Genomic DNA, 10,328 nt, shown 5'->3' on the forward strand with positions numbered 1-10,328 from the left:
TTTTTTTTTCCTCCACTTCCTAATGCCAGTATTTTACTGTATTGTATTTTATTGTGCTTTTTGATGGATGCTGGAATATACCCCTTTCCCAGGAAGAGCTCCAGTCCCACTACGCAGACTGCCCCAAGCCTTCTCTGGCCCGCTGGGCCAGTACGACTGTGCAATGGAGCTGACACAAGCCTGCAAAGGGGTGAATCCTTGTTTGGCTGCAAGAGTCAGTGGCTTCTACACCAGGCCCAAAAGTCACTCCTCAATGTCTTTGAACTTTTCTCTCCTACCTTACTCTTTCCGAGAGGTATAATTTTCAGTAGAAGTTAGCTCAGGCCAGCTGTATTTTTGTACTCATCTTCCAAAAATAGTGCATCTGGTCAGAATTTTTCTTCTCTCTCCCTTTAATTCAAACATGGCTGAAAGACATTGCCCAAACATACCTCCAGTAGTAATAATATTTAATGATACATCTTCAGACAGAAAAGAATATGGAAGCTATTAAACCCAGAGGCAAATACTTTCTGAGTTATGAGTGTGAGAAAATTGAGTTATAGGTAAAATGTGAATGGTTTTGCAATCTTCATAGCAGGTGTTAAAACCAATCTGCTAAAATAATTATTTATTTGTCTTAAAAGTGTAACCTTGGATTTTTAAAGCTATTCATGAAGGAGTGTAGAGGAATATGTTTTCATCTGTGAATAAATTAAGCAGGAGTTTCTGGAGAATGGGGTGTGAAGGAGAGTTAATAGAGTTAGTGGAGGGAGGAGGTCTGGTTTTAAAATTTGTAATTAAAGAAAAACCCTAACAACAGGAAAATCAAATGAAGTGTTAGATTTTTTTGATTTGTTGATGAATACCCAGCCACCAGTGGAGAGCGGTCCATGGTACAAACTCAAGTACAGATCTAGCATTGGTATGTTGTGGAACAGCTGTTACATTTAATTCTGAGAGATTTGAGACAAAACAGGCTTGAAGAGAAATTTCTCCCGGCAAACTGGCACTAGTGCTGTGTTAGACATGGTGCAGTTACTGTGTGAGCTAACTCACAGCTTCTGCAAAGTCCGTAAGTGAAAGCTACTACGTAGTGCTTGCTCTTGTATTCTATAATGGATTTGTCAGAGAAGCTTTTCTTAATGGTCATGTCTGTCACACTGGATGAGAAACACAGGGTTGTTTTTCCTCTCTGCAGAATTCAACATCAGGAATTCAAATGGGAATAAAAGAAACTGAGGCTCACGCTTATACAAAACCAGTACAGCACAATGGAGGTGTCAGCAGCCACAGGTATACCTAGAGCAGCAAGGACAGCTGCTGGGCAGCAAGCAGCCCGGTCATGCCCTCCCAGGTGAGTTTGTCGAGTCTCAGCAGAACATCTCTTTTGGGGACACAGGGTCCCAGACAAGAAGGTCCCTCCCTGCACCCATGAGGGAAGGTTGCAGAGTGGTCTCCCCTTAGGCCTGGGCCTCTGCTGTAGTGGAAGCTACTGCAGGTACCTGAGCAGTAGCATTTCTCTCTGTGGCATGAGAGCCTCCATAGCCAAGTGTAAATGCTCTGGCAGTGGAGATCTACGTAGTGCCAGGTGGGGAGCTGAACATTTCCATCTCAAGAAATGTTTCTGAGATGGACAAAATGGAGACCAATTAAAGTTTCTTTCCAGGAAAAACAAATCAGACCAAAGGCACTCATGCAAAGGCAAAAACCTGCTCTGCCTGATGAAACCCCAAGTTTTTTTGATGAACCATCCATAGTTTCCCTCTCAAGATTTCCTTCAGATAATCTTATTGGGGCTGAGAAATAACGTGGGAAGGAGGGTTTCTCTGCTTAGCAACTGAAGAGGTCTAGACTCCCATTTTACCTCCAGTGGAGGCAAGAGGATTTAATTGTTGAGTTTCAACTAGAAAATGGGATGCAGTCTTCGTTCTCGTGTTGGGTGTGGAGTGAGGAAGGAATAAAGGACCAGATTTTGTCCTTGAGCTTACTAAAAACCCTTCTGAGCTTTCTTTGAAAATAATTCCTGGCACAGTCAGCTTTAAACCTAAGTTTGACTTTTTTTTCCTCTCCTTGTACCAAACATGATTAGAACATAGTATGGATTAATTGCTCTGCCAAATGTCATTCCTATAAATCAAATCTGTTTTCTGACATATGAGTGAGTGTCTGAATACTCCAAAGCCATTAAAAATATCTGCATAATTTTAAAACCTGCTAAATGTTGTTGTTTTCTCTCTCTCTCTCTCTTTTCATTCTTGGTACAGTATGGTATTTTACTCTGATGATGAGAAGTTGAATGGCAAGTTTCAGTCAAATGCATTTTTTTTTTTGCAATCCAATCCTAAAATCTTGACAATGGCACTTACAGTGGAAATGCCACCAACTGTAAATTTACACACGGACAAAACTTGGCATCCCTAATCAGCTCTTCTTCAGGCATAACTTGTGGGATCTCTGCCCACATTTTCTCTGCAGGAACTGGTGCTATCCCGCTACTGAAGTATTCATGTGTTAGCGCCCCAGGTGTATAACAGCGTGCGGGACAAAGTCTCCAGAGCTTGTCCTACTAGTCTGTACTGTATTTCCTGTGTAATACGGCAGAAGTAAGTGCCCATGGTAATAATGACCACCCACCATCTGATTAGCTGTATCATGTAACTAGAGCTGGTGAAAAATTACCCAGCACATCTCTTTTTCATTGGTAAATGCTGATTCGACAGATACAAAACAGTTTGTGAGACTTCAGCATTTCTGCCAGTTCTTAAAAGGAACCAGCCACACTGGTAGACAGATCTGTCCCTGGCAACTTGCATGACTGCCCTCCTCTTGAGACCCATCCATTTTTTGGCAAGGTTCTGGGGAATGAGGTTTGCAAGTGGCTCTTTCCCTGCCTCTGTCCATGGCTCCTAGCAGTCTGTTCACCTTGGGTGTCACTGTTAGCCTGGAGTGACTGGCAGCCTGTGTGACAAACTGAAAAATTAATTTGGGATCCCTTAAAATTAAGCTTATTCTAGCCTTTTCCCTGTATTTCCCTTCCTGGGGTGGGAATGACAACAGTAGTCATATTCTAACAGTTCTTGTCTTGATTTAGAGGAGGAGGGGTTTTTGTAATCTTTTACCAGAGAAAATTTGGTTTCCCACTCATATTTGTCTCTTGCTGCTCAAGTGCCTGGACAGAAAGACAAATTGCTTTATCTGACCTCAGCCTGATCCAGGGTCCACCAGCACCCGTGTGGGACTCTCCTTGCTCAAATGGGTTTGTAAGCAAAGCCCAAGGGTAGAGGTGAGCAAGTGCACTGAGGAATCTGACAGCTTTTCAAGTTTCCCTGTCAGACTTGCTGTTGTCTCCTTTTGCCACAAAGGCAGACATAAAGGTCTCAAACCATTTCAGGAAGGGGCCAGTCTGGCAAAGAAAAAGTTATGTTTCTTCTCACAGCAGAAACTGTCTGCCTCTGAGATAGACTCTCCTGGCTCCCCCTGATGCCTTTTCCATCAAGGCAAATGTTACTTCTGCTTTATGCCACCAGCACATCGGTGGGGATCTGGGGCAGCTGTGGCCCCTGGGGAGAAGGGGCACCCATCCTCTGTATGCAGTTAAGAATGATTCAACAGCACATGAGGCTGACCCCACAAGCCTGTTGTACTGGTTGTACTGCTAACTATCCTGAGAGGCTCATAGTGGACTTTTTTTTTATGTATTTTGGGACCCCAGTTTTTCAGATCAAGCTCAGATAATTCAGTTCAAGAAGTCTTCCATGCCCACTATTCTAGGGTTTTGTTGCATTTTGTCTATTTTCCCCTCTTTAGTTAGTTTCTTTCAGAGGTCTATCTCAAAGGAAATGCTGCTTCAAAAGTAAAAGCTGGAAACTCTTGGTATTTCCAGTAATTTTCTCCTTTTTTTGACAAAGTTGATCAAATTGACTAAATTCTTGAGTACTTTTAGTTGTTCTAGTTTTGTTTTGTTTTTCTTTTTTTTTTTTTTTTAACAGATGAGGTACAAGTATCATTTTCCATTATACTTTTTAAACTATTTCTCATTGGTATAAATTCAAGTAATAATGACGCAGCATCAAGGGGTATGCCATGCCACGTTCTGATGAAAATGGACACAGGGTATAATGTAATTCAGTTCAGATCTCATGGGTATTGTGTGGCTAGACGTGATGCTATGACACGGAAAATAAGGTTCTGGCTTTTTTACCCTCTATGAAAATTTATTTCTCTGAACTGAAGCAGCATGCTGGGAAACTGTGTTCCTCAATTTCAGAATTTGGCTAAATCCTAAACTTGTTGACACCAAGATCTAACCAAAAAGGGTAGAGGTGTCTGAGGAAACAAGTAATTTTTTGTGTCCACTTCTATAAGTCAGTGTGAAAGAGTCAAAATAGTCATTTAATAGTAAACATATCCATATCTCCTCCTTGACAGTGGTGGGTTCCACCTTTGAAGATCCACTTCTGGTTTTAAATATAAGAAGGGAACAAAGATGTTTCATGAGGCCATAAAGCCTGCTAAGGTTAATGTGAAGGGTCCAAAAGAATAATTGTCTTCCAGTTCAATGTGGCTTCATTAAAACTGTCTAGAGCAATTAAAGCAGCACAAGATAGTGTGATCCTACAAAAAGCAGTGGGACATGAGTAGAACTGATTTTGTATCATCATTGATCTTAGGCAAGAGGTTTCACCTTTCTTTTCTGTTTCCTTATCTTAATTTGTCTAATCTGTGTATTTAGACTGTGAACTCTGTGGCTGAAACTATTCTGTACTACATAAGAAATGCGGGTGTGTACAGTTTCTGGGATAATAAGAAAAGGACTGTTTCTATGTAACATATATAAGAGGACCCACTGCTGATTTTGAGAGCTTCTGGTGAAAAATGCTTGTAGGAGTACAAAAGTACAAAGTGAGGATGTTATTATTCAATTTCTGTATGCATGAGTTTAAAACATTTGGGTCTGGTCTTATGTAGCTACTAAACCAGAGTTCATGTTATGGGCAGAAGATGCAATAACACATATGAAATCTGGCTGTTGCTGGGTGAACCTCACTGGGTTAGGCCTCTCTGAGCTGCTCCCAGGATGCTGAGGAGGGTGTGCTGGGGGCTGTCACCCTGCCATTCCACTCTCAGAGCTAGGTAAGGGCCGGTAAAAATGCTGCTAGATATTCTTGTCTCAGGTACAAAATACATTTGCAGCCTGATTTTGGGCTCAAAGAGATGAGTGATTTGCCTGGAAATAACAATGCAAACCACATCTCAGATTAGACCTGCTGAATTTGTATTCCTCCCAGCCTACCCTGTGGAGAAGCCCTGGGATACAGCACAGCCTGAGGTGCAATCCAACACTTCCTGGGTAGAGGTTAAAGGCCAAAAGCCTCTTTAAACATGTGCTGGTTTTGACTAGGATAGAGTTAATTTTCTTCACAGTTGCTAGTATGGGGCTATGTTTTGGATTTTTGCTGAAAACAGCTTTGATAACACAGGGATGTTTTAGTTACTGCTGAGCAGGGATTACACACAGCCAAGGCCTCATCTGCCTCTCAGCCCAACCCACCAGTGAGTGACTGGGAGGGCACAGGGAGTTGAGAGGGAACACAGCTGGGACATTGGACCCCAGGGATATCCCAGGCCATATGACATCATGCTCAGCATATAGAGCTGGGAAAAGAAGAAGGAAAGGGGGGACATTTGGAGTGATGGTGCTTGTCTTCCCAAGTAACTGTTACATGTGATGGAGCTTGGCTGTCCTGGAGATGGCTGAGCACCTGCCTGCCGATGGGAGGCGATGAATGAATTCATTAGTTTGCTTTGCTTGCACACACAGCTTTTGCTTTCTCTATTAAACTGTCTTTATCTCAACCCAGGAGTTTTCTCACTTTTACTCTTCAATTCTGTCCTCCATCCCAACATGCATGGGAGTGAGCGAGTGGCTGTGTGGTGCTTAGTTGCCAGCTGGGGTTAAACCATGGTAGCACAACTGTTATTACTTCACTTGTCGTGCCCTATAGAGCCAGAACAAGGCAATAGAAGAAGCCCTGAGAAAAGCTTTATTTTCATCAGCTGTCAAAAACACCTGCATTTGTAACCCCGAAGTGTATTTTCCTCATTATCATTCTTAGTTTCATAAAGGATATTCTTCCCACATTTTTTCAGTTCAAATTCCCAGCAATATCTTGGGAAACCAAAGCAGGTAGAATAACTTGTGAAGCAAAACTCCTCTTTTTGTTCAAGCGAAGGTGATTAAGATAAAAATTAATGTTGTTCTTAGATTTTTGTCTCAAACTGAAAAATATTCTGTTACTCTCTAACTTGCTTCCATCATCTGGAATCATAACAGAAGGTAAGTTTCAACTTGAAACAAAAGTAAATGCTTTCCCCACCCCACTCTGCATAACCAGCACTTGAAACACATATTTAGAAAAACCTCTTGGTCAGAACACAATTGTACCAAGCTGCATGGCTGGTAGTAAATGTGTGTTCCAGACAACAATTTAGGGAAAATGAAGGTCAAATACAGAAATGCCCCGAGTGTACTAATCAGCTGAGAGGGAATGCAAACAAACCATCAGTGGCTTCAAATTTCTAAAAGCCTGCACAAGAAAAATAAAGATTTTTAAGCTAATAAAGTTTTTGTTGAACTTAGTTTCATTAAAGCACTTCACCTCTTCTACCTAAAGTGAACCCTCCCCCCAGTGCAGAGTTTTGCCACACCAAGATATCCAGAATACTGTGCTACTTACTATTTTAGCACCTGTGAACTTTTAAATTGTCTGCTAATGGGCTGGCTGATGGGAGTTAGGCAGGGGAGATGCAGCTGCCTGTTTGGAGCACAGCATAGCCATGCCCGTTTTTCTTCCTGAGGTGTAAGACCTTTTGCCTTAGTCTGGAAACTCCTGTTTTGGTTTGTTTATTTATTTGTTGTATGTTCTGGATCTCAGTGGTTCTCCTTTCGGAAAAAAAGAGGAGAGGTTCTGGGTTTTTTTGTGCTCTGGATGAGGGTGGAGAACCTGGAAGGCTGCACTATTAGAGGAGAAACTGTATGCTAACAGCTTTACACGTGTGATGTGAAAAGGAGTCCTTTCACAGAAAAATAGATATAGTGATTTGAATATAGGAGTGGTTTGTTGCATGTATCAAGAGGCTTGAGTTGTGTGTGGAGTAGGTGCAAGCTGTTTTTTGTGCTGCCTCTTTACAGCCTTTCTTCTGTGAGCCTACAGAAGAGGTAAAACCATGTATGAACCAGAGAAGCTGTGCACAAGGTGTCTGGTTTTCTCTCTGCTGGAGTCAGACCTGCTTCCTCTGGGTGCTCCAGGCAAGTGAAGCAGAAAGACCCTTTTGTGTGCTGGGTAGAGCAGGTGTAGGTGTTACCCTATTTATTTTCAAGCTATCTATCACTAACTTGTCTGGGACAGATTCTCTGCTGGGATGGGGGAACCCTTTTGAGACTCACAAGGAGAACATGGATTCAGGGAGTTTCTACACAGTGCCGGTCCTGTTGGCTTTCCTTTGCCCAACACATACAAAGAGGGACATGGGAAGTGTAGTGCTCTCTAATGGTTGAACTTGGCTAAGGGCCAGACCTAATTTAAATTCCTGAACAAACTACTGTAGATAAGTTTATTTTTTTGCTAGTTCCTCTCAAAACCAAGAAATAGCTCAACAAAACATGGATGTTTTATCCTTAAAATTTATTTGGTCTTTAAACAAGGTAGTCTTTAGTATGGAGAGACCTGATAGAGGCTGAGCTGGCTTGCTGTTCTCTGACAGCAGGTCTGCAGAGCTCCTGGGCATTGCTGCTGTTAGCATGTGGTTGTTGTGGGCTTGTTACTGCTGTGTAAAAACAAGGGTGTACTTAATTTCTTGTCTCAAGGTGGCCCAGAGCTGTGTTTTGAGAAACCTGAGAGGTGTATTGATGATGAGGGCTAGAGCAACCAAGGCTTTTTAAGCAGATATTATTTCTTTTGTCTAATCCAAGCTCTCTTTTCTGCCGTGAAGCTGGCTTTTGACAGTAAAAGACAGGCCCTCAAATGCTCTCTGTCGGAAAATAGATCTGAAGTTCTCCTATGGCTTGCACTAGGGCCTGGAGGAGGGTCTGTGTCTGTGAGCTGGAGTTCTGCAGATGGCAAAAAGGGGCCCTAACATGAAGAGCCGAGAGAGAGAACAAGAGGGTCAAAAATTGTCAGCTTGGAAATAGGAAAGCTTGAAGCATTTTGGAGCAGCTGTTCATATGACGGAAGAAACTGGTGATGATTCAATACTGAAAGAAAATTTGGGGAGGCTGTGTAGTGGCCTAAGGCATGAGAAGTCACCAGTGTGAGTCTCTATGAAATGACAACACTGCTCTATCCAGCACTATGGTGAATGTGTCTATGTGAGTTGTGAATCTGCTGTTTCTCTGTGTCTTGGTGTGATATTTTGAGGAGGAGGAATCTCTCCAGAAAGTTGAAAGGCAGTTTTGTATGGAGTGACTAAACAGACAGAGGGGGGATGTGATCCATGCATCTGTGTGAAGGCACAAAAGTATAAGGTGGTGTAGTGGTTTGAGCCAGGTTAACAGCCAACCACCACAGATGGTCATGAGCAAAAGGCAGACTCATTAGGGGAAGAACAAAACCCATATATTTATTACAGACACTAACAGCACGTAACAGAGTAGGACAGTGAGAAGCATTGCCACATCTTGAGAACACCTTCCCCCCACCCCTCCCTTCTTCCTGGGCTCAGCTCTGCTCCCGATATCTCTACCTCCTCCCCCAGCAGCGCAGGGGCAGGGAATGGGGGGTGCAGTCAATGCTGCCTCTTCTTCCATCTTCAGTGGGGGGAGCTTCTGGAACTTGTTCCCCCTGCTCCATCGTGGTCCCCCTCTCCCAGAAGACAGTCTTCCACAGGAGTCTCTCTCCCACGGCTGCAGCCCTTCCCGAGCTGCTCCAGCATGGGCACCCTGCATGCTGCAATCTCCCCAGCACTGAGTTGCAGCAGAGGAGTCTGCTTTTTACCACAAGACCCCAGCCTTCTTTGGGCACAGCACTTTGCTCAGCCAGGTGAAAACAAACACAGGCCACAAATCAACGTCTGCTCCACCATAGGTCTTCATGGGTGGCGGGGGGGGCCGCCCTGCCATCTCACCACAGGATACAGGGGGGTCTCTGCTCCGGCACACCTCCCCCCTCCTTTCTTCCTCCGTTCCTCCACTGACCTTGGTGTTCACGCAGCTGCCGCAACTCCTCCTCACAAGTCCCACTGCTCGTCACCACATCCCTTCTTAAATACGTTATCGCAGAGGTGCAACTGATTGGCTCAGTTTCCAAACAGAGGTGGAGCGGACTTGGAGCTTCGAGAAGCTTCTCACAGAGGGCTGCCCCTGCAGCCCCCTCCCCCGCCACCAAACAAAAATCCCCACTACTCACTCAACACAGGACAGGTGGGAAACGTGTATTTATTTTTTCCTGGGGTCTTGGGGAAAATTCAGTACTTTAAAACCTCAGGTATTTTACTTCAAGTGTGTAATTTGGGAAACTTTCTCTCCTGAACTGAAAAGTAGCAAAGCCTCTGCAACATATGATATCTATAAGTTTTAAACAAAGTGACACTGTCTGTCTGTGATACTTTTCCCAAACTCTAATAAGTAAATGACAGGAACTCTGGAAGAAGGATATTTAGCATAAAATAAATGTAGTGGTAACAGATAAACTCCTTCGAGCTGGAAGTGTCTTTGAATATGGAGTAGATGTTAGAGGCAACAGTTTTGGCTTCATGGAGTCCCCATCTTCCAAGAGGAAGATGCTGCACAATTGAAAAGATATAAAGAAAATCAGGGTCAGGGGGGCAAACTTAAGCAGTCAGCTGGCATCGGGGCATAGGTGCCAAATCAAACATTTGAGCCAAACTCCGAGTCTACTAAAAGTTGGGAAATGGCAATGTTGGAGTGTTTTGTTTTCTTTTCTTTTATTATTGCTTGTACTTCTTGGGGCAATATAGTTTAAGAAAACAAAACAACCTCTACCTTTTGTAATTCAGAATTGTTTAGTGAGAAAATGAATAGCTAAGTATCATTCCTGCAATGCACTGTTTACTCTGTTTTGGGGACTGCTCAGTGTAAAGCAGCCAGTAAATTAGTATGTTATCTGGTTGCTATGAGCTTGTTAAGGGTTACAAATAACGGGTTTTTTTTCCCTCCTAAGCTGTTCAGTCAGTCTTATATGTTTCTTTTGTATGCTGTTATGTTCACTGAGACAGTTCCTTTTGTACAGGTGATGAGGTCAGCAGAGACAGAGGCTAGGTAACTTTGCTGTGCCTTTTATAACATTTCATATAAGCATAGCTCAAGGATTATCGCTGGTGGTAAAGGA

The sequence above is a fragment of the Tyto alba genome, unplaced genomic scaffold, assembly GCF_018691265.1.
Source record: "Tyto alba isolate M040663 unplaced genomic scaffold, T.alba_DEE_v4.0 Super-Scaffold_7, whole genome shotgun sequence".
In the NCBI taxonomy this organism is placed as follows: domain Eukaryota; kingdom Metazoa; phylum Chordata; class Aves; order Strigiformes; family Tytonidae; genus Tyto; species Tyto alba.